We start from the raw sequence: 26,477 nt of genomic DNA on the forward strand, positions 1-26,477 counted from the left end.
TATCCTATGTGAATTAATTGACAATTGAACACTCCCAGAACGCACTGTGTGTCTCTCATGGCTCAACCTCTGAAGGAAAGGAGTCCCCTGGCCTCCAGATGCCAGGGCTCTGACGGCCGCATTCGGGAAGTGCATTTCCTTCTCCTCGACGTTCTCAGAAGATCTAGTGAATCTTGAAATATGTGGGGATTTCCAGTAACTCTACTGGGCTGAAAGTCTCTTGGGCATCGGACTTGCTGAACCAGGGGACCCTATGTTAGACTGAGGACATGGGAGGAAAGAACTTTAAGGAAATACTAGAATCGGTGACTCTGAGACATCATCCTTTGCATCTCCATCACCTTTCTTGGCATTTTAACATCTCATAGCAATGGCACAAGCTTTTCCTACTTTTTTTTAGAGGCTCTGACTTGAATAGAATATTCATTCTCAAACAGGTGCAATGTCTCTGTTAGAAAAACATGTTCTGGGAACAATTCAGTCTTCTTTTTTTGAGAATAAATATAGTGAATGAATGAATCTTTTAAATGTACCAAAACATGCTGTAATTTTTAAATGATTAGATGATTGGGTATACTCACGTGGCTGGGGCAGCCTTGTGTTTCAGCCAAGTCTTCCTACAACAGACAATAAGGCACGGATGGTAGTTACCAAATTCTTAATCGTGACCTTTTCTTACCACTGGCAGGTAGTTATTTTTTTAGTGCTCCCACAAGTCGCCTAATTAACTCTGGCTGATGGTCACAGATTCCATGCATATTTAATGTTATTCAAATAAGTTTGGTCAGCCAGCGCTGAGTGGTGTTCAGCACACAATTAAGGCGGCCCACCTTGACTTCTGCTCTAACCTGGCAGGGAATTACTCCGGAGCCCGCCCCACCTGAGTCCTCCTCTCTCTCCCCCGCCCCATTTCTTCACATAGCGTTTGCTTTGCCAAACAGCTTTGACTGCTGCACGTGCAGAAATTAAAATGCCACCTGAAACCATTACTATGCACGCAAGGTATACATCCCATGCACAGCTTCCTATAGCTTAAGATCTTTGCTACTTTCAAGTACTCGAACTTTTGAAGGGAAGGCGTTGCCTGCAGGTCCGTACCCTGCAGGGGTTACGGGATGATGAATGCTCTCAGTTCTGCGAGTTCTGAAACAAGTCACAACATGCTACCGTCTTCTACTGTGAAATATCTGAAAACCATTTTGTTAAAAAAAAAAAAAAAATCAGCCCACCCAAAGACGCCAGGCATTGCACTCCTGAAGATGGCTGCACAGTTCTGGTGAATGACCATGACAACAAACATGGGGGATGCTGTGTGCCGGGGGGGGGGGGCAGCAGCTCAGGCTCTGTGTTAAAACATACTCACGGGGGATTATGGTTGTAGCTTTTGGGTGATGGTGAAGGTCTCATTTTACAAAGAGTCGTGTAGAGATTTAGGATTAGGTGACCAACAGTTGTAAAACTGGATGCTGAAAAATAAATGGATTGGAGAACATTGGCAGCAAGCACCCTTTAAAATTGCTGCTTGTGTTATTCTTTATTTGTTTTATAAGTTCACATACATGCATGTACATGTACCAACACATACATACATGTACATGCATACACACGTACACACATACATGTCAAGCTTCAGGTCAGTGAGTTGATGTCACTAGAGGTGGTCATGAAGCTGTTTGTAAGAAAACTGGAGAAGAGATCCCTGCTTGGCCAGTTAAATTAGCCCCCTTCTTCTGGATAATATAAGGTATCTGAGAAGTTTCTGTTCCATCAAGGGAGTAAAATTATTTTATTTGAGGTTCTAAGGGCAGCATTGCAAATAATATCTTCCATCTATGATAAGATCTCGGAAGTAAGCTTTTGCTTTTTTTCCCTCATCATTTAAAAATTCTATTTAGCTATTTTTCTGTTTTTGGTCTTGTGGTGGTCTTGTCAGAGAAAATTAAAATTACTGTCAAAAGAAGGAATGAGGAAAGGAAGGGAGGAGGCAAGGGTGGGAGGAGGGCAGAGCGGGAGACGGGGAGAAGGGGGGGGCACACTTGTCCTGGAAGTTACCTTTACCTTTGAGGAAATTATAGCACCGGAAGGTGAATGTGTTTGCCCACATGAACACAAGCAGTATCAGAGGTGGAATTTGAATTCAGTCCTCTGGCTTCACCTCCCAACGCTACCTCCCTGATGCTCTCTGCTGGGTGGCTACCTCTTTAGTCACTTCGAGGCGAGATTTCCCTGCACACTGGTTGTCACTTATTGTAATAATAAGCGCCCCTATGCCAGGTTGCGTCTCAGACTAAATGTTCTCACGTGTCTAAACTCACCCTGCAGACTGCCGACCTCTCCTCCAGCAGAAGTGTGCCCCCCCTTCTCCCCGTCTCCCGCTCTGCCCTCCTCCCACCCTTGCCTCCTCCCTTCCTTTCCTCATTCCTTCTTTTGACAGTAATTTTAATTTTCTCTGACAAGACCACCACAAGACCAAAAACAGAAAAATAGCTAAATAGAATTTTTAAATGATGGGGGGGAAAAAGCAAAAGCTTACTTCCGAGATCTTATCATAGATGGAAGATATTATTTGCAATGCTGCCCTTAGAACCTCAAATAAAATAATTTTATTCCCTTGATGGAACAGAAATTTCTCAGATACCTTATATTATCCAGAAGAAGGGGGCTAATTTAACTGGCCAAGCAGGGATCTCTTCTCCAGTTTTCTTACAAACAGCTTCATGACCACCTCTAGTGACATCAACTCACTGACCTGAAGCTTGCCATGTATGTGCGTACATGTGTACATGTATGTATGTGTTGGTACATGTACGTGTATATTTATACATGTATGTGTGTGTGTGTTTAGACCAGGAGACAGACTTAATCTGATGTTTTGTAATCACAATTCCAAATGTCAAAAGGAGGATTTTTCTGCACATTTTTGGCCAAGTTCAAGAATGATGCCCAAGAGGTGAGGCAGGAGTTTGCAGCTACCTACCAAAATCACCAGCTCCACGGAGAAATTCCATCATAAGACGCACAGTAAGAGACCAGAGCATGGTGCGTAGGATCAGGGCTCCGCTCAGAAAATCTCTCCCGGCAGTGCTTCTCCGGCTCTCCAAAACAAGCCCTCCCCAACAGTGGCTCCTGTTTTGGGGTTTTGGGGTGTTTTGTTTGTTTGATTGTTTTTAAAGCACTTTTTAAATTATTTTCTTCTTATAGATTTTCAGAAACACTTTAAAGGAAGTCTTCTTAAAACAACAAACAAAAGAGATATGCAAATATACCCATATATACACACACATACATATATATGATTTGGGGTACATTTCTTTTAAGGAAAAAGACATGCAGATTTTGGAATGGAGATGCCTTAGGACGGATGGGGCTGGCTGTGGAGTGGGGTGCAGGGCAGGTGTGAGAACAGTTTGTAGGTGAAGCCGGTGCTAAGGGCTCAGCCTCAGGGTGGAGTCAGAAGTAGGAATCAGGGCCATGGTGTGCAGCTGTGACTGGTCAGCAGCCGAGCGGGCGATGGGCTGAGAGTGCACCTGGGTGTGCCATGCTGGGTGAGGGGCGCGTCTTCTTTAAACTGCGCAGTTCCCTGCCACCCCCTTTTGCAGGGCTCACCTGCTGGGAATTCCCTCTGCAGTGGCAGGTGCCTCCCTGAGATCCAGAATTTGATACAGTTTGGTGGCCCACTTGTTTCTTTTAGCTGCTACAAAGAGAAGTCTCCCTTTTCCCTAGGCTTCTCAATAGCTACCTTGTCCCAATGTCCATAGGAGAGGTCCGATTGTTAGATTTCTCTTTGCGGTTTCTACTTTACCTATGATACTAGCAAAACACACTTACTTTGTGCTTTCACTTATATTGTACTCTTTGAGTCCTATTTACGTGCTGGGAATGAGATATGCTTATTTTCCTCCTTTAACAGTGGTAGAAGTTAAGGTTTAGACAACCCAAGGACAGAAGGTAGACGATGCATTGTGGGCATTTCACAATTACGTGTGTGTGTGTGTGTGTGTGTGTGTGTGTGGAATTTTTAGTCAAAAAGAAGAAAGGGAGGGAGGAAGGGAGAGAGGGAAGAAACCATAAACTATATCAGGTCTTCTGACAGCAGAATCTCTGATTGTCCAGTTGCACCTGTAGCCCAGTGATTTCCTGCAGCCCCTTGCGAGCCACTACTCAGTGATAATTAAAGCAGAGTGACCCTTCATTATCTAAAATACCACCACCTATGATGCACATATTTGCAAATGCATTTAGGAAATGCAGAGGGTTAAATATAATACTGTAGAAACATTCAGCCAGTATATGAATTTTGAGTGGAAAAGTAAGATTTAACTTTGAAAGGAAATTTTAAATCTTGCTATATTATTATCTACTTTAGGACTCTTTAAAAAACGCGTTGGCAGGAGCCCTGAGAAGTATATCCCCATTACCGTAAATTCCACTTAGATCGTGGTGGGGATTAGTGTGAATCAAAAACCAAGCCCTCATTCCGTGTGGAGTGGCAAGCCTTCACTGCAGCCTCATTTCCACTAATCTGGGGCTGCTGTGTGATCTTTGATCACACCAAGTATTACAGATGGAAAAGTACTCTTTTCAAATCCCCAATGTGTTTCCAACTGTCAATAAAATCCTTTTTAAGTGTCAAAAGCAATTGCTCTGGTTCACACTTAGGCTGTTAGCCATGGCGCTGCATCTCAGTACTTCTATAGCGAAACAACAGCCAAATGGCGGGACTGCAGGCCGGGATTCCGACAGGCATATTGGCCCTCAGCTTTAAAGGCGCCAGGAATCCATTTCTAAAAATTGCCATTTATGTTCGCTGCACTTTAAAGATTAGGTGTTCCGCTCAGAAATACCTTATCTGGGAGGCAAAACGCCCTACTCCAACCCTCGAATTAAACAAACAAATCACACAGCTTATACATGTCCAGCCAGATGTTTAAGTTCATACAGAATATGAAGCATTCCTAGAAAATTCGATAAACATTTTTAATATTTGGAGGCATCCGAACAAAGGATGCCTTCCCTTTAAAAGATAATCTCAGCGAGATTCAATTCACCCCCATAAATTATACAAGATGATGGTTTGCAGTAATTGATGTAATAAAGTAGCCGGTAGCAAGAGGCGTGATTCCCCAAGCCAGATAAAATAAGCAATTACTCTTGCTATCAGAAGGGAGGCGCCGGCGGAAGCCCCGGTCTGAGTCCTAACAAACCCTGTTGCATTTAAGCATCCGAGGCCGTGGCCTTATTATCTTTCCGGCGTGTGCATGTATAATAAGCTTCCCCAACACATGAAGGGAGAATGTTTCTGGCAAAATGAAAAATGGTGATAAACTATGTCCAGATGATTAATTCACGGAAACTCTCCGTCACACAGCGAGGACATATGCCCATCTCCTCTGGTGCCCCTTGGAGATTTTCCTACTAAACGTATGTGCATATTTTTCATGGCCACTGATATTTGAATTGCAGCCTGCTCCCATGCAGAACATGAAACACTTCAAACTGCATAATGCTGACTAAATTATAAAGTCTCCAGTGGCCCGAGGTAGCAATAGCCATAATAATGAGTGCGCTTAAGTGGGCTGCACGGCTCTCCCCGCCCCCTTCACTTTAATGCCCCGACTTATCAGGGCGTTTTTTTTTTCTTCTTCCGCATAACACTCCTGACCACTTTGTTGTGTTCAAGAAATGCAATGGTGTCATTGTAAAATGACCATGAAAGGAGAGAAGAAGTAGCGGTTGCCAATTTATTATCAGAGTTTAATTGAACGGAGCAGTCATCTGGCAGGGTTTCACCTGCCGTTATTCCTTCGAGTTCAAATAGAGATAATGCGATGATCTGTGCACATGAAAGTTTGAAACGTGGGTTAAATGATAGCATCCACCTGCATGCCTAAAACTGGTGCGCCTCCATCCTGAATCGTTTCCATACTTTAAGATATTTTTTTTCATTAATCATCTGGAAGAAAACGAAAAGCAGAAAAACGTGAACACCTATATTTCATAGTTTAGTAATACAAAGATTATTTTAAAACGTTGGCAGTATTCTAGTTATTCTAATCTCTTTCAATGGTCGTGCCAAGTCACAATTTTTATCATGGCATAGGATTAAAAAAATAATTCAATATGGTTAGGGAAGTAGTTTTCATAATATCTATCACAATTTTATGAAACCCACTATAGGCCAAGCATTGGTGAGGTAACGACTTCACAGTTATCATTAATCTTTTGCTAGGCTAACAACAGCAACAGCCCCAACAACTGAAGCACCTTGTGCCCAGTGTCTGAACAAAGAGGACCCTGCCCGGTTGCAAAAAGAAATGGATTCAATGACTGTCAGATGGAGAACCAAGCTGGAAAGGTGTTGCATCAACCTAGACTCTGCAGTATATCCGTGCGTGTGCGTGTGCATGTGCGTGCGTGTACTTTGTTTTGTGCAACGCTCTTCTGGGAGACGCCCTCTCAGTCCTCGTGGTTCGGAATGATAAACCCAGACAGCGTCTCAGGAGCTGCGTAAGGCTGGGTCTCACCGTGGGACCACTCCGGTCACCTGGCCACAGTGGCCATGTCCGGCGGGCACCCGTGCAAGCACTGCGTTGAGGGCTCTGGAACCCAGGGATTTTGTCGGGGAGAGGGCTTGCTCAGAGGATGGAGGGTGAGGCTGGAACGATTGGGACCCATTGTCGCCTCCGGATGGGAAGACCTGCTTGTGAGGAAGCCCACCCAGAGCAAAGCAGACCTCAGAGAACGGAGCAAGAATTTTGGCTGATGACTTTGTTTATTGGTGCCGTAAGGTCATTGTACCACTAGACCTTTTATTTGTGTGATTCAATAGATTTCCTTTGATGCTTTAACTAGTTTTTGATTTTCTGATACGCATCCAAAATAATGCCGACAGTTCCCTTTCCCCTATATCTGAATCCCATGAGAATGGTGCTTACAGGCAGATCTCAGTTGTCATAACAAGACGATAAAGCTCCCATAACCCAGTGGGAACAGAATACGAGAAAAACTCATCTCTCCTAGTGCAAAGCGGGGAGGCAGCTCCGGCGTGAGCCTAAGACCTACAGTGCCGAATGGAAGTCGTGGGTGAACTAGTGAGATGTGAGGAAGGTTTCCAACAATAGTATCAGACACTTAGAAAAATCCTGGATTTTCTACCAAAAGCTCAATGTTTCTGTGTTTCATCCAATTCTCCCCACATGGACTGTTTAAGGATTCTTAAACAGAGTGGTGTCTACATTTATTCGCGGTGGCAGAAAGGAAAACATCTGCAGGAGCAGTGAGGGTGGAATGTATTGATGGAAGCAATCCTGAGAAAGGCAGAGTTAGGGAATCGACAAGAGGAAGTGAACTGCACATGTTGTTTAATCCTAGGAGACATGGTCAAAGCTTGTGCTGACTGTTGTCCGTATTGAGTCAGCACAACAGACTCCATCGGAGGTCCCCTTCCTGAGGACCCCAATGCTGCATGGCACAGGTGAGAACGAGTCAGTCCCGAGAGTGTGTGCCTGGTGCAATGAGAACAGGTCCAAGCTTTACCTTAATAAACCTCAAAATAAAGACAGGGAGTTGTCCAATGAAGAAGAGGCAGCGAGATACATTAACGATAGACAGGCCGTGAGAAGGGGTTTGGGAACGTTGAGTTATTGCTGCCACCCACCAAGGGGAGGAAAATGCTTTGCTTCTGCAGGTCTCGGTAGGCTCATCCCTAGTTGGTTTCACCCAGAAAAATAAACAAGGGAGATTTAGCCAATAGTTTAGCTAATTGGCCCTTCTGAGTCCTAACCTATGTTAGTTCTTCCATGTTATAAAATGTAGTTGCAAAAAATGTACCTTTACTGACAAAATATTCATTACAAAATTTTTCCATAATTCAGGTCCTTTGAAGCTGTAAGCCACCTTCTCTTGTTGTTCTCAAGAAATAATTGGACACACAACAGTTAAGCAGAGTTTTAAGTATAATAATGTTTATAGAAGCGTTATTCACAATCGTGAAGAGTGAACACTCAATATTTGACAACTGGAGATTGGTCATTATATTGGATGCATTAAATTGAGAGAATCTAATAAAATAAAAGACCATCTGTTACAGTTTCAAAAGAAAAATAATACCAAAATTATATAAAATACGATCTCAAGATTGTAAAAGTATATAGAGAGAAAAGATCTAGAAGAAATGCTCCAAAGTGTTAAATTGATGAACCGTGTAGAAAGCTTAGTCCAGTTTTAATTTTATCTTCCACTTTTCCTATTCTGCATTGTTTCCACACGTACATAACACTTAACTCCCATTAAGATAATACTAAAGTAAATGAGGAAACCAAGAAAAAGTAACTGGTTAATCAATCACGTATTTACTTATTACTTAATGAGTGTTGAGTGTTTATTTGCAGATCTATTATCCAAAGAGAACAATTTCACCACTAAAATCTTCATAAAATGAGTACATCAAAATCAGAAAGAAAAGCTGAATATGACTCATTCACACCGGCATCTCCAGCGGTCTCTTGGTTTATGTCATATGAGCAAAATTTTAGAAAATAAGGAGTGATCGGTCACCTGGACAGACACTGTCCTGCACACATTTTACAAGGTGTTTCCAACAGTGAGAGAATAGGGCCAGCAGCTTCATGGCTGAGGGCTGTGTGGTGTGATAGTTAGGATCCAGGCTGAAGACTTGGGTTCAAATCCTGATTTTTCCTTGTTAGGCCTGGCCGTGGCTGACTTACATGAATTGCTTTTTCTCTCTGAGCCACACCTTAAAATGGTGATAATAATCCCAAACTCATTGCTTTGTAATAAGAATTCAAGAAAAGAAATTTTCACAATCACCATGTACACACACACACACACACACACACACACGCGTGCGCGCGCGCACACACACACACAGAGAATTTTTCTTCATTAGGAAGTCTGTAGTACATTGCACAAAAGATTATTCTTTGTATCGTTTGAAATGATACAGTAACACAGGCTAATGTACACCATATATGTACTGTGGGCCAGGCACTGTGACACACACGTTGTACATATTATTTATCTTATCTTTCATACCATATGCTATTTACAAAAAAGAAAACTGAGGAACTAAGAGAATGAAAAAAGTAGCACTTGTCTGATACAAATAATAATACCAACGTGTTTGATACAAAGCACAGAAACACAACTGTTGTAAACTCTCGCTTCTGTAACCATCTTCTTTCCCTTTTAAACCCTGGCATCCTTGGTAAGTGTTTTGGATTTTTAGGAACACAGCTGTGGAGCAAAAATGAAAAGGGGAGTGGAGGAGGAGAGAGATTTCTAAACAACAAAGAGGAAATAAAGTTTCAATCTCTATAATTCAATTATTTGATAATGCATAATATATTTGGAATCATAAAATGAAAGTTCAAACATTGTATCAATTAAGCCAATTATCTCTACCCAATATTTATTTTGGCTAGGAAGAAAAGTGAAAAATTCAACATTAGTAGACTTGTCCTTTGTACAAATTTATATTTATAAATTTATATTTATAAATATAGTATACATATAAATATAGTATACATTAACAGTTAAGAAGACTATAGGACCTAGTCATGCAGTTAACTAGAGGAATTAACAAAACTAATATTGACAAAATCTAAATATTTCCTTTTACATAAAAAATAATCTCCAACCATAATCTTGCACTATTGTACAAATGTTTCCATTACATGCATTTCATAAAGATGAAACAAATTATATATATATTTAAGTAAATTTATCCGTCATAGAAATGATTTTTCCTCACTAAAATATGTAATATACAACAATCGTATTTTAGATGAGTAATATAATTAAATATACTTTTTAAACTCCTGATTTTACAGTTTGCAATGGAGTCATTTGAAAGTTGGCTTCTAGGTTGACTTCATTTTGATTCCTGACCCCTGTGTCTCTCCAGGGCTGGCAGATACTGCTTTGAGATCTGCTATAGTTTGGATATTTGTCCTTCCCCAAATCTAACGTTGAAATTTGAACCCCAGTGTCGGAGGTGGGGTCTCATGGGAGGTGTTTGGGTCCCGGGGGGAGGATCCCTCATGAATACATTAATTCCCTCCCTGGGGGAGGGATGAGTCAGTCCTCACTTATCAGTTCCCATAAGAGCTGGTTGTTAAAAAGAGACTGGCGCCTCCCTCCTCTCTCTCTTGCTACCTCTCTGGGTGTGTGATCTCTGCACACCCCCTGCACACCTGCTCCCCTCACCTTCCGCCATGCCTGGAAGCCACCTGAGGCCCCCACCAGGAGCAGATGCTGGGCCATGCTTCTTGTACAGCCCACAGGTCTGCAAGCCAAACAAGCCTCTCTTCTTTATAAATTACCCAGTCTCAGTTGTTTCTTTATAGCACCACAAATGGACAAAGACAAGAGATGAGCAGGTTTAGATGAAAGAGGCATATTTACGGCTGCATTTACTGAAAACAAGCAAGCAAGAAAAGACAAATAAATTGCTCTATCCCAACTACCAATTATGCTAGTTTTTGTGAATTTGGCTAGACTTTCCCTCATTAAATTTTGTTGCAAAGAAATAGAAAATCTTCTAAAATTAAATATTACTGGAAAGTTTCCAATCACCTGAAGGCCTTGCTTTGAAATATTTGAAAACAAGTTAGATTTTTTTTTTCCAAATTGAATTGTTGGGTTAGAGAAGTCTCTGAAGGTGACATATTTAAATCATTTGTTATAACAAAATTGCACAATAATGGAAATTAACCTAATACGTATTTTTAATGTATTCTTTTTTCATAGAGAAAAGCTTATTTTAAAAATCAACCAGTTTTTTGTTCACTAAAACTTCACTTTAAAGGGTGTGCATTAAGCACTTTCATTTACTTAAGATGTCTGCACAGTAAGCCAAGTTGGCAGCCGCCTGTCATTTCAGAACCTACTGGCAAAGCTGTAACATTGCGTAAGAACAAAGCTGTATCACTAGTCTACAAATTCCACTCTTCTGTTAAGAATTTTGCATTTAGTTAAGCAATAGTTTCTTTATGCTAAAAAAAAATCCTTTTCATGGTAACTTTTCCTCTCACTATACATTTTGTAAATATTTCACAGTATCCCATTTACAAAGCAAATTAATAATATTGACTACACACTCCATATTTGGGGCACTTCTGGCTTCAATTTCTTTACTGCTCAGAGCTGGTATATAAATGATGTAGCAGAGGAATTTCATGTGTGGTATTATCTTGATAATTTTAGCCTGTAGTCTTTTATCTTTTCTTTTTTCTTTTCTTTTCTCTTTTTGTAACTGTTCCCCCACCTCCAGAAAAAATATCAATAACCACTTCATCAGGGATTATTTATACTTGTGGTTTTAATTTAATATCATGCTTTGGTTAAATAACATCATTGGCGCTGTGTGTCGTGTTGTGTATATGTGATTTTAAGTTCTCTGAGACACCCAGGTGTACACATGTGAATAATTCTTTAAGTATTGCATGACTGAAACAAATATTGCAATCTAAGATGTGTTTAAGATGCCGATATTCTCATCGAAAGTGGGAGGAATTATCCAAGTATACGAGGTGCTATCAATGCAAAGACAATGATGCGGTAACTACGCCTTTTGTCCTTTTGCCTCTGTGCACAAGGCAGCCTATACTCCTCGGGTTAATAAACCTTTGCCAAGCCCTCAGTGAGGTAATCGACAGCAATAAACAAGGCTAAAGATTGGACAGGTGTGCCATTGTGTTTTAGATGCTTAATTTTGAATTGTCTTGCAAACTGGAATGGTATCACACAGTCAATAGTTTACTTTTCAAGGCATAATAGCCAGAGAGAGCAAGAAGTATTGTAAAAATAGTGGCCATAATATTCACATTTCAAGGAATCTACATAGAAATCAGGAAAATCAGCAAAAAAAAAAAATCAAACAACCGTATCAAAAAGTGAGCAAGGGACATCCCAAATAATCCACTTGATAATTTCAATTTTGGAGACCACCTTCTTGATAACAATACTTAAGTCATCATTTTGCTGTAATGTGGTTGACAATAAGCCCCTTTGAGGACATTTTCTTGTTGCTTTCCCATGCATACTTTATTATTAATTTATTCAAGCCCCACCTTTGGAAAGACTGTTGTAAACCAAGTCCCCTTGGAACTGGGCACACCTGAGCTGTGCTATGTCACAATACCATGTGTTTAGCACAACTAAAACAGCCAGTGTCTGTTTTTTTTGTTGTTTTTTTTTTTGGTATATTCCCACCATCCTTGGGATGCCTGAGTACTCTTAATCATAGATCATCATCTGAACTTGACAGAGAATGGGCCCTAGTGTCAATCCATACAACAAATGTCACCAAAGCTTAAATAGCATACTTATTTTTGAGATTAAATTAAGTATAAAAAGCAATTGAAGCATTTTCCTTCTGCATCCCAGTGGATCCTGAAATTCAAATCATGCTCACATCCTACTTTGAAGCCACTGGTCTAAATCTTTCCATACTAAACCCAAAGTCTTAGGTTTTTAACACATTGATTGCCACACTAGAAAAAGTCTATTTTTCCTTGAGGTCACAGTATTTCATTACAAAAATAGAATAAAAACTACAAAAGCAAAACGATCCTTTCTAATTGTATAGTTTTCTCTGTGTGAGTTATATGCAACTTAAAAAATAGTTCTCGCGGCTTCCAAGGTGAAGAGCCGTGTGAGTTACATATGCTTCACAAGGCCCTGAGCTCAAAACTAGCGTGAGTTAAATACAACTCACATGGGAGTTAAAAAAAAGACTTTCCAGCTTAAAAAAAAAAATCCTCCCATCTATGACCTCTGGCCTAGAATTTCTAGAGTGAACAGGAACCAATGAGACCGTCCAGTAGTAGATAACAAATGGACATCAACTTACTCCTTCATTTGAAGCAGATTGGGGCATTTTTCTAGTGTTTTGTAAATCGCAATGATCTCATCAAAAAAGCAGCCTTTTAAAATCTTGATCTGTCAATCTCTCTGTCTTTGGAGAAGTAGATATCATGACTCCAATAAAACATTCTTTAATTCGAACTGCAATAGGACTGTAAAAAAAAAAGAGAGAGAGAGAGATTTCTAAGCCTTTTTTTTTTCCAATTAATTTTAGTAGATGAAAGAAAAAGGAAAAAGAAGGAGTGGGCGTATTTCCGTCAGCTGAGCATGCAAATGAAAGGACAGAGCATATGGGGGAAGAAAACTTCTCAGCAGGGTCAAATCCATAGGAGATTCTCCTTGCTGCAGGATCACACTGTCCTCAAAGACGCCGGCTTAGATGAGCTTAACATACTTGATGTACTTTACAGAGTGAGCAAGATAAATAGTGTGTTAGGGCTTTATGGACTTGTTATGACAGCTAATTTCGTATCGCCTGACATAGCATCGGAGCAGATGTACAGATGTTTATGCATTTTCTCTCCACCATAGATACTGTAAATTGAGCACCTCTGGAAGTCCACTCATAACAGCTGACAAATATCCCCGCTACACACGACAATGAGAGTTGTAAGTCACTGGACTTCAACGTGGAAAGTTAGCAGAGAACTCGGGGGCCCATGTGTCTTTTTAATGGCTGCATGGCAGAAATCTTGTGTGGGTTTACTATGACAGTCTCCCGGGAGACTCAGAGGACACCTAATGAATTAGCCATAGCTTTAATTTAAGTGACGGAGGACGTGACAGATGAGGGACCACCAGTGTGCCTTTGGGTTCGTCGGCTCCCCCGTGAAACCTCCCCTTGCGGCTCAGGCCTTGCTTCTGTTTTCTCCTTGGCTGTGGCTTGTTCCTAACTTTAAAAGGGCCAAGTGGCCGTGACAGAAAACAGCAGCGAGCAGGCCTTCCTACAAGTGCCACTCACTGCCGTGGCCCCGCACACTTCCCTGCAGTTGAAGCCGGCCTCGCGTTCCAAAGGGACCGCTTCCAAATGCCGTCCTCTGCAAAAGGTGCCGATGCTTATTTGATTCTGATTCACAGGATGATGTTTCTGAGACTTCATCTTGGACTTGAGGACAATTAAAACATAGACCTCAAGACAAAATATGCATTTTCAATCCTGTCAGTTTATTAATGGGAATGTGGAATCATCACGTAGTCTATGTGTCAAAAATTCCACTTAGCCATTTCAACTGCACACAATTTCCCTTTCTTCTTGATCTCATCCTTGATTTTCTTGGGTTTCATTTTGAATATCCTTAAAAATAAAGGCTTTTAAGAATGTTAATTATAGAACTAATCACAGTACGTAATCTATATGGCCAAGTGGATTTTTGTTTGCTTTGAGTGTAAAACTTAAAGATATTTATATCATGGTAAAAAGAAAAATAGCAAATCGATCTTCACAGATGCCTTTTGAAACTATCACTTGTTCAATATTTGGTGGTGGGGGTGTCTTCTTCTTATATCTTTGGCCGTACCCCAGAGGAAAGGTTAAATGTGAAAAGCCGAAGTGATAGAGATACTTGCAGGGGTTTGCTTTTTAATGATGAATAGTGAAGAACAGAAACCAAAACAAAATGAAGTTGTAAATGGTAGCTAATATGTGCATTGTTTTGCATAAAACATGAGTAAAGGAAATTCCTTGTCAGCATGGTGCTTGCCTTTAATGAAAAAACAGGCATTTATATATACATACACACACATACATACACACATACACACACACATATATACACACATACACACATATACATACACATACATATGTATACACACATGTACATATATAAACACATATACACACACACATATATACACACACATACATATGCACATATACACACACACATATATACACACATATACATACACATACATATGTATACACATGTACATATATAAACACATATATATACACACACATATATATACACACACACATATATACACACACACATATGTATATATATGTGTGTGTGTATATATATCTATATGACGTACCAGGTAGTTTTAATGGCTCTGAAGACAAAGCAATATATGATATAAAATGATGAAAAGGTGAATTTCTGTATAGAAGAGTCATGTAGAAAACAGTAAAAAAAAAAATGTTTAAATATGAAGAATCTTCTGAAGCAACAACATTTAAGGATATTATTTAAATTTTAAGTGTCAGGATTGTTTTTACCTCCAACTTTGTCCCAATATAACACATAATTAAGTGACATTTTATCTGAGCCATTTTCCCCTTTCTAGTTTGCCAAAATCTTCCGAAGCATGTTCCCTGCCAACACAGCGTGAGAGTGTTTCAGCTAGAGCGACGTGGAGGATGTGCCCATACGCACTTTCATGCACGTCTCAGCTGATTTTATGCTGCCTTCCCCTTAGTCCTTGTACTCCTCAGGAAATATTTGCATAGAGAACTCTGGAGGGGAAAATTATACATTCATGGTTGAGAGTCAATGGAGAGCTTGATGTAGGCTTTTTAAATGAAGAGACATTGAAAGATTTTTTGCAGGAAGTGCTGACCGATGATGATGGGGTGGTGATGATGATGAGGGTGATGATGACGAGAATGAGGATGATGATTGTAGAGCCAATCATGATGATTTTAAATGAGATGAAATAACCTAATAGAAAAGCAGGATATTACGTGACACAAAAACAGAGACACATTATTAGCCCTGAAGTTAGGGGCTGTGTTCCAGCTCATGCTCTGCCTTCACTTAGCCAAGCACCTCTGGGCCTCTCCCAGGTAGTATCTGAGAATCTGACTTGCCCAGTGTGGGTACATAGATAACATAAAGGCATGTTTGCCCTTCCCACAGGTGAGTGGTGAATTCCGTGGCTTACGTGATAAGTTATACTGAGCTGAAATTTTATTCTAGAAAATAAGGTGTATGTCACCAATTGATCAGAATTACCCATAACGGTGAAAATACATCAAGGATAATTTTGGTGAGGTGGTAGATGAGGGCACAAAAACCTCAAATAGAAAGTATCCTAAGATGCAATTCCTTTGTTAAATTGCATATAATTAAGGTGTACCACATGCTGCTTTGATATATGTATATACACAGAAATGATTAGTTAAGCAAATTAATCTTCCATCATTACCTTATTGTGTGTGTGGTGTGGGTACCTTGGCAGTGCAGTACCATTAACTAGAGTGGTCACATGTGTACTGACCTCTGGGCTTATCCGTCCTACATCACTGAGAGTGTTACTCTTTGACCTACTTCTCCCCATTTTCTCCCCTCCCTGCTCCTGGTAACCACTGTCCTACTCACTCTTTTCATGAATTAAGTGGTTGTCATTTTTTGTTTTTCTTGTTGTTGTTGTTACATTTCACATATAAGTGAGATTACGCAGTATTTCTCTTTTTGTGTCTGACTAACTTGGTTTAACATCCTCCAAGTTTATGCACGTTTTCATAAATAGCAGTATCACCTTTTTCTTAAAGCTCAATAACATTTCATTTTATATGTACATCAAATTTTCTTTATCCACTCATTTTCCAATGAACACTTAGATGGGTTCCATATCTTGACTATGTGAAAATTGCTGAAATGAACGTGGGAGTGCAGATATCGGCAAGAGGTGCTGATGTCACATGCTTTGAGTATATATATAACCAGAAGGACTGCTGCATCATATAATAGCCCTATTTTTTTAATTTTTTGAGAACCTCCATACTGTTTTCCATGATGACTGTATCAATTTACATTCCCCAAAATGTTCCAGTGTTTCTTTATCTCCACACTCTCTCAAATACCAGCTATCTCTTGTCATTTTTATAAAACCACACTAACAGGTATGAAGTGATATCTCATTGTGCTTTGCATTTCCCAGATTATTAGTGATGTTGAGCACTTTTTCTTACACCTGTTGGCCATTTTTATATCTTCTTTGGAAAAATGTCAAGTTAGGTCCCTTGCCCATTTATTAGTTGGGTTATTTGTTGTTTATGCTATTAGGTTGTGTGAGTTCCTTATATATTTTGGATATTAACCTCCTATTAGATATATGGTTTGCAAATACTTTCTCCCAGTCTATAGCTAAAATCAACGACATATCATAAATGATATGATAACTGGGATTGATCCCTGGCATGCAAGGTTGGTTTTACATATGCAAATCAATCAACATGATATACCATATTTTCAGAATAAAAGATAAAGACCAGAGTCATCTCTATAGATGCAGGAAAAACATTTGACAAAATTTAACATCCTTTCATTGTAAAAACTCTAAAAATACAGATCTAGAAGAAAATTTCCTCAATATAATAAAGACCATTTGTGAAAAGCTTACAGCTAATGTCATAATAAATGGGATAAAATTAGAGGAAATAATTTCCTCTATGATCTGGTACAAGGCAAAGATACTCACTTTTGTCACTTCTGTTTAATATAAGTATGAGGAGTATTAAAAAGAGCAATCAGATAAGAAAAAGAAACAACAGACATGCATTCCAGAAAGGAAGAAGTAAAATTATACCTGTTTGAGATGGACCTGATCCTACATGAAGAAAACTCTAAAGACTCCACACACACACATACATACACACATACACAAAAACTATTACAACTAATAAGTAAATCCAGAAGGATATAAATAAAGTAGCAGGATATAAATCAACATACAAAAATCGATTGCATTTCTTTATGCCATAACAATCTGTCTGAAAAAGAAATCAAGGTAAACAATCCCATTCATAATAGCATAAAAAAAGATACTTAGGCATACATTTAACAAAAGAAGTAAAAGATATGTACACTGAAAACTATAAAACATTGATGAAGGAAATTGAAGAAGTCACAAGTAAACAAAAGATACCCCATGTTCATGAATTGGAAGCATTAATATTGTTAAAATATTCATACAGCCATATACAGACTCAATACACATAGTATTATATGTATGTAGCCACATACAGACTCAATGTAATCCCTATCAAAATTCCAGAGGCATTTTTTAAAGAGATAGAAAAAAAAATTCTAAATTTTGTATGAAACCACAAAAGACCCTGAAGAGCCAAAGCAATCTTGAGAGGAACAAAAAAGTTGGAGGATCACATTTACTGATTTTCAATTATATTACAAAGCTATAGTAATCAAAACAATATGGTACTAGCATAAAAAAAATCAGACACATAGACCAGTAGAACAGAATAGAGAATGTAGAAATAAAGTCGAGTGTGTACAGTCGACTGATTATTTACAAGGGCACAAAAAGGATACCATGAAGGAAGGGCAGGTAATCTCTTTGGTAACCAGTGCCTGGAAAACTGGATATCAATAGGCAAAAGAATGAAATTGGACCTTTACCTTACACCATACACAAAATCAACTCAAAAATGTATTGAAGACCTAAACATAATACCTGAAAACATAAAATTCCTGGAAGAAAACAATGGAGAAAGCGTCTTAATATTGACCTAGGCAACATTTTTTTGGACATGACACCAACAGCACAGTCAACAAAAGTAAAATTAGACAAATTTTCTTTATGTTTCCTGTCTGCCAATTTCCCTGGGCACTGTCTCAGTGCAGATTACCTACGTCGTCCTTCCCACCCATGAGTACACACCTTATTTTTAGAACGTGTTCCCAAATTGTACCCTCGAGTTACCTTTTTTTCCCTTTTGTTTCTCGTCATCGAGAATGTCAGTTGTGTGTGTGTTGCATTTACTTCTTCTTCCAGGCATCATTTTCTCTCCTGCCTTCTAAGCAACCTTCACTACCATTTCTTGCTGGCTTCTCTCAGTCCCTTTCCAACTTAATTTCACCCCTGTCCATTTTCCCTGCTATTCCTCTGAGCAAGGCTTTCTTTCTGCAATCATTTGATTTATCACTTGCACTTCTATCCCGGACTTCAGCAGCTAAATCTCCCTCATCAGTTCTTTCCCGAGCTCTTGTGTCTCTGTTTTGACTTTTTATCTGATAGAAATCAGATGTTCATTAAGAACTATCTTTTCTTAGGAAAATTATAGGTAATTTTAAAACTCTTTGCTAAACATTTTTCTTTTCCTCCACTTTTATTTGTTTTCCTGTTTATTCCCTCCTTCTCTGCTCATAGTGTTTAGAAGAGCTGTTTCCTTATCTTTTTCCAGTATTAGTTGTCTTAGCATGAACTCTGCACAGACCAGCTGCAGACAAGGTGAGTGTTCACATGAGAACAGGTCACGGCCGGAGCCCAAGAGAAGACCCTTCTGCTTCCTGCAAAGCCCCGAGTGTCACCTGTAGGTCAGTTGTCTCTCCTGGCCTTCTCCCCAAGTGGCAGAGACCAGCAGGTGCAGGGCTCTGCTCACAGTGAGCAGCTGCCCCGCCCTGCTGCATGGTTTCGGGGGTGCCAAGTCAGTGTGTCCGTGTGCACCTGCATGGTTTGCCACCACGCCTTCCGGCCAGGGAGGCCCCCACACTTCTGGTTGTGCCAAACCAGCAGACCCCGGATTTTCCCCTCGGGATGTGCCTGCGACTTCAGAGAGGCCCCGAGGCCACCACAGCAGGACACCCTTCCCAGTGCCCGCCTCGTGCTAGTCCAATGTTGCCTGCACTTGGTAGCCGTGTGGTCTTATGAAGAGGATTCCAGACATCTCGTTTCTCAGAAGCCTGAGTTCTCACTTTTGCTTCTTGCTTTCCTCGTTACAAATTCAAGATCTTCATGAAGAAGAGGCTACAGGTTTAAAAAAATATGTATATGTGTGTGTGTATATATATGTATATATATTCTATATTATAAGAAATGCTAAAATTACTTCTTAATGCATTTTGCTATATTTTTTAATGTTTGATTATAGACTCACAGGACATACCAAAAATAATGCACAGCATTGCTTGAACCCTTCCCCCAGTTTCCCCAGTGGTGATGTCCTAGCCAATGTAGTTCCTGTCGGAACTAGGAAGTTGACATTGGTGTGGTATAGTTAACTGCACTGCAGCCCGTATTCAATAGTTACCGGCTTCTACATACACACACATGTGTGCAGATGTATGCGTGTGTCTATGTGCGTGTGTGCAATTTTATGCAACTTATGTAGCTTACGTGCTTTGTGCAACTTGATCCCGTGTGTAAGAGCCACCACGCCAGTACACAGAACTGTCCGCCGCTTCTGAGGACCCCCTCACGCTGCGCCCGGACAGTTCCATCCTGCTCCTGGCAACCACTCACGTGTTCTCCATCTCTGTGTCTGTCCTTTCAACGCACAAATGGAGTCACACAGCGCATGGTCATTGGGACTGGCTTTTACACCCAGCATAAATTCCTGGGTATTTGTGTTAGTTGTTACATGTATTGATGGTGGTTTATCTGTTTTTATTGCCGGGAGGTATTCCATGGTGCAGACGTTACACACTATGTTGAATAATTCACTCTTTGAAGGACAACAGGGCTGTTTCCAGGTGAGGGCTATGATGAATAAAGCCGTTATGAACATTTCATGCACAGATTTCTGTGCAAACATAAGCTTCCACTTCTTTAGGACAAATGTCCAAAAGTGCAATTGCTGGGTCGAATAGCAGGCATTTTCCTCTTTCGTTAGAAAGCTGCCCAACTGTGTTCTGGAGTGGCCGATCCCTCCACGTTCCCACGGCAATGCACGAGTGGCCTGGGGTCTCTGCAGCCTCACCAGCATTCGGGACTCGAACCACGCTAGCAGGCATGCAGTGGCGTTTCATGGTGACCCTAATTTGCATTTCTGTAACCACTAATGATGTTGAGCATCTTTTCTTGTCCTTATTTGTCATCCACATCTCCTCATTAGTGAAATGATTGTTCATACCTGTTGCCAAGTTTCTAATTGCAGTTTGTTATCGTTGTTTTGTACTTTAGAGCCTGGAGAGTTCTTTATATATTCCAGACACAAATTCTTTGACAGATACGTGGTTTGCAAATATTTTCTCCAAGATGTGACTTGTTTTTTCATCCTTTTTTATGCTCTTTGTGGAACAAAAGTATTTTAATTTTGACGAAGTCCAATTTAGCAAATTTTTATTTATGAACCATGCTATTACTATCCTGGGCATTCTTCACCTAGTCCCGAGTCACAAATACTTTTCTTCTTATATTCTTCTAAACATTTTATAGTTTATATTATACATATAATATTTTATTCATATTGAATTAATTTTGTATAAGGTATAAGGTTTAAGTTAAAGATTTATTTGTTTATTCATACCAAAAAAATGTCTACAAATACATTTTCACAAATTTTCCATTGTTGCAGCACCCCTTGTTGAAAAGACAATCCTTCATTCATTTGCTTTTGCACCTCTCTCAAGAGTCAATTGGACATGCCTTTGTGGGTCTATTTCTAGGTTTTCTATTCTATCCTATTGAATTTTGTATCCATCTCTCCGTCAATACCCTACAGTCTTGATCAGCATAACTACAAAATAAATATTAACATTGAGTAGACTGATTCTTCCCATTTGTTTTTCCTTTTCAAAACTATTGCGGTTGTTCTAGGCCCTTTGCTTTTCTGTAAAATGTTTAGAATAAGCTTGTCTATCGCTATAAGAAATCCTTGTGGAGATTCAGGTAAGCATCACTTCAAACCTTCATGTAAATTCATGGACAATTGCCATCTTTAACATGCCGAGTCTTCCAGTTTATGGACCCTATATGTCTCTAGTTTTTCAGATCTTTGATTTCATCAATGTCTTGTAATTTGCAGCATTCAGACCTTTTACATGTTTTGTTAGATTTATACTTAAGGATTTCATTATGTTTGTTTTTCATAAGCTCTATTTTATGAAGACAGGAGACGAGATTCAGAGGAATGACCTGATGCAAGTCACAGAGGTGATCGGAGTGAACACCAAACTCTGCCTCTGCCCTTCAGACACCAAAGCCTGCCGTTCCCACTCCGCCTGGCTGCCGCTCAGCAAGGAAAGCATTTTAAACAACCGAAGCATCTCTCCGCTTGGGGGAAATTCCAGGCTCGGAGGCGAACTAGTGCACAGGAGTGTGGGGGGTATTTCTAGTGAGGAAGGTCTACAGAACTTGGCGGCCTTGAGTGGGGCACCTCAAGAACAGCCACAGGTTGTCCCCCAGTTTTACAACCTCCTCACCTCACCGTTTCATGGGAACTGCTGCTTCTGGAAACACCCAGGTTATCCTAAGAGTTCCCGCCAGGGGCTAAAGAGGCGCTGGGTTTCACAACAGAACCAAGGCAACTTGAGGGAAGCAGGGAACAGGTCTGTGGTGTCCTTAAATATTCTCTTTGGGTTCAGAGACACTCAACCCGGAGAGAGCCGATGATCCCCTGGCTGACATAAGACCCCACGTGCCTGCCCCAGCGTGGGCAGACACCTGGATGCGGGATCTCCACCTCCATCAGCAGTCGGCCGCCCGGAACACACCTCCTGAAAGGGCTTCGAGGTGCCGGGAAGTTGAGGAGCAGCACGCTCAGGGGCAGCGGTCGCCAGTGAGGAGGCACAGACCTCCCCCGTGCGGCACCCACGTTGCCTGATAGCCCGCCCCTGCTCCCACAGACACACGGGATGGGGAATTACACGTGTGTGCACATAGATACCATGGACACTCGGGATGGGGAAATACATGTGTGTGCACATAGATACCATGGACACATGGGATGGAGAATTACATGTGTGTGTACATAGATACCATGGACACATGGGATGGAGAATTACATGTGTGTGTACATAGATACCATGGACACATGGGATGGAGAATTACATGTGTGTGTACATAGATACCATGGACATATGGGATGGGGAATTACATGTGTGTGCACATAGATACCATGGACACATGGGATGGAGAATTACATGTGTGTGTACATAGATACCATGGACACATGGAATGGAGAATTACATATGTGTGCACATAGATACCATGGACACATGGGATGAAGAATTACATGTGTGTGTACACAGATACCATGGACATATGGTCTAGAGAATTACATGTGTGTGCACATAGATACCATGGACACGTGGGATGGAGAATTACATATGTGTGCACATAGATACCATGTACACATGGGATGGAGAATTACATGTGTGTGTACATAGATACCATGGACACATGGGATAGAGAATTACATGTGTGTGCACATAGATACCATGGACACGTGGGATGGAGAATTACATGTGTGTGTACACAGATACCATGGACATGTGGGATGGGGAATTACATGTGTGTGTACACAGATACCATGGGCACGTGGGATGGAGAATTACATATGTGTGCACGTAGATACTATGGACATGTGGGATGGAGAATTACATATGTGTGCACATAGATACCATGTACACGTGGGATGGAGAATTACATGTGTGTGTACACAGATACCATGGACACGTGGGATGGAGAATTACATGTGTGTGCACATAGATACCATGGACACGTGGGATAGAGAATTACATGTGTGTGTACACAGATACCATGGACACGTGTGATGGAGAATTACATGTGTGTGTACATAGATGCCATGTACACATGGGATGGAGAATTACATGTGTGTGTACACAGATACCACGGACATATGGGATGGAGAATTACATGTGTGTGTACATAGATACCATGGACACGTGGGATAGAGAATTACATGTGTGTGTACATAGATACCATGGACATGTGGGATGGAGAATTACATGTGTGTGCACATAGATGCCATGGACACATGGGATGGAGAATTGCATGTGTGTGCACATAGATACCATGGACACGTGGGATGGAGAATTACATGTGTTTGTACACAGATACCATGGATATATGGGATGGAGAATTACATGTGTGTTACATAGATACCATGGACACACAGGATGGAAAGTTACGTGTGTGTAGATAGATACCATATGAGATGGAGAATTGTACATGTGTGTGTACATAGATATCATAGATACATGGAGTGGAGAATTGCATGTGTGTGTGTGTGTGTACATAGACACACAGGATAGAGAATTACACGTATGTGTGTACACAGATACTGTAGACACCCAGGATAGAGAATACAGACACACAGGACGGAGAATTGCGTGTGAAGTGTACACAGATATATATAATTCCTGTCTGATTCGCGGTTTGCCGATTTTTAAGTCTTTTCCCTATTTTATCGTTATCACACTAGCTCCAGCCCCTCCACATGGATGGTAACCCTGACCCTCGCAGCACTAATCAGACACGGCTAAGGGGAAGCCACAGGTGCTGCTGGTGTCTGTGGCAATCGCCCTTTCCAGTGACTCGCTCTGATGGGCCACATCCCATCGCACTGGTGACTTCATAAACTGGCCTGACAGGTCGTATGACCACATGCTTCATCAACTTCAAAAGCAGGTTTGGTGGCGACTGGCAGGGCAGCAATGTGCGTCTCCTTAAAGCGAGTGGAGAGAGCAATTTGCATGATTTCATAAATAGTTAAATACTTTGATATCCACACCAGGAAAGCGTGCCTGCAGCTCGCATTCCGTCTGAGCACATGGAAGGAAGCCGTGGTACCACATGCAAGCCAGGAACAGGGAAACACTTCAGACAGAGCCGTTCCATTTCCTGTGGACTTTGGGAGAAAAGCGAATGTTCTCTCCCTAATTCTCAGCTTAAACACTTGGTAGAACTTTCATTATATAGAAGACTGAGAAAGCAAAAAATCTTCACATTCCCTTTGCAAATCTTCTGAGATCTTCTCTGTTACAGGAAATGATGCTGGAATTAACTACTTACAGAGTGATTCCATATGGAGAAAACAGACAATATTCATGCCAATACTTACATTGTAATATTCGATTATTGGCATTTTGAATTGATAAATTGAATTTTTGCTGTTTTTCCCTTTTTTCAATTTGAATTATAGAGATGGATAATTATAACAATAAAAGATGTATTTTCTAGTTTGGGGATGGGTTTTAAATTACATTTCTCTAATAAAGCAACAAAGTTAGTATTCTATATGGTCTATAGGTGAGAGAGGACCACAAATTACAAATGACTTTTATAGCTTACTAGAGATGACATTTTATTTTATTTTATTTTATTTTATTTTATTTTATTTTATTTTTTTTGAGACAGAGTCTCGCTTTGTTGCCCAGGCTAGAGTGAGTGCCGTGGCGTCAGCCTAGCTCACAGCAACCTCAAACTCCTGGGCTCGAGTGATCCTTCTGCCTCAGCCTCCCGGGTAGCTGGGACTACAGGCATGCGCCACCATGCCCGGCTAATTTTTTATATATATATATCAGTTGGCCAATTAATTTCTTTCTATTTATAGTAGAGACGGGGTCTCGCTCTTGCTCAGGCTGGTTTTGAACTCCTGACCTTGAGCAATCCGCCCGCCTCGGCCTCCCAAGAGCTAGGATTACAGGCGTGAGCCACAGCGCCCGGCAGAGATGACATTTTAGGTGACACATTCCAAATATCACTTGTTCCTCTCTTAGTGATGTCCACCAAAGACATCAAGGTCTCACGAATAGATTTGGAAGGTTGAAAATTTGGAATAATATGAGATTAAAAACTGTGGTCTAGGATTTCTTTCTATTAAAAAGTTATTTTTTCTGAGTACCTCAGACATTAAAGATAGATAATACAGCAAGTCCCAAAAGTCAGACACACTGGAAGGAGGAAGGAAAAGATGGGTCCAGGGTGCTGTGGCTCCAGCCCCTAGCCCCGGACCACCAGGGGACCACTGGGGTCTGACTTGTGACCCTGGCCCCTGCCCCTGTGTAAGGTAATGTGGGACTGCCTGTGCCCTCTTTGATTCCTCACACCGCTCCAGAAGATGGCCCTCTGCCTGGATATAGGGGACCCAGCCACTTGGGGGCAGGGGACACCCCATTGGCACCCTTCTGACGCATGCAGGTCCATCATCCTCTGACCTCTCTGGCCCCACATCATTCCTGCAGGTTCCTCTGCTCACAGTTTTCCCCTGCAGCCAGGGTTTTCTCCCCTCAAGTCTCGGCAGGACTCACTCCCCACGTTGCCGGGCAACCTCCTGGGGCCGAGCCACCCCCTGCATTTTCATCCTGTTGCTTACGATCCCGCTGCCACTTGAATCCCCCAGGAAAGCGTCCATCCATGGGCCTCAGCCTCCTTCTTCCCATCACTCTGGTGCTCTCTCCGTTACACCTGGTGTTTGGCCTCCAGGAAGCTCACGCCACCCCTTGCATAAAAGTATCTATGTATTCAAACCAGCGACCCTGTTGTAGCGCCTCTGGAAAACAACATCATTCTTTATGTAATCATTCTGCTGAGGAGACTGCCCACTCCCTCGCCATGTCAGAATCCATGGCACCTGTCCGTCGAGTGACAACCCGTCATCCATTGCACCTGTCCATCAAGGGCCAACCCGTGATTCCTTTACATGCCTGCTTTCTGTGGAGCAGCACCAAGACTTCCAAAGGGATCGTGCAACCATACAGGTCAGTAGCCCTAAAATTCTTTATCTCTAATCTAAATTGAACACTTAATACTATCTGTTGACATTTTGTATATTTCCCTAGACAACGCCCACTCCCAAAGTCTATCTCAAAACTTCATTCTTTCTTGAAACTTCACTGCCTTTCTCATAAGTCTAACTGAGCCGTGTCTTCTCACAG

The sequence above is a fragment of the Microcebus murinus genome, chromosome 11, assembly GCF_040939455.1.
Source record: "Microcebus murinus isolate Inina chromosome 11, M.murinus_Inina_mat1.0, whole genome shotgun sequence".
Classification (NCBI taxonomy): domain Eukaryota; kingdom Metazoa; phylum Chordata; class Mammalia; order Primates; family Cheirogaleidae; genus Microcebus; species Microcebus murinus.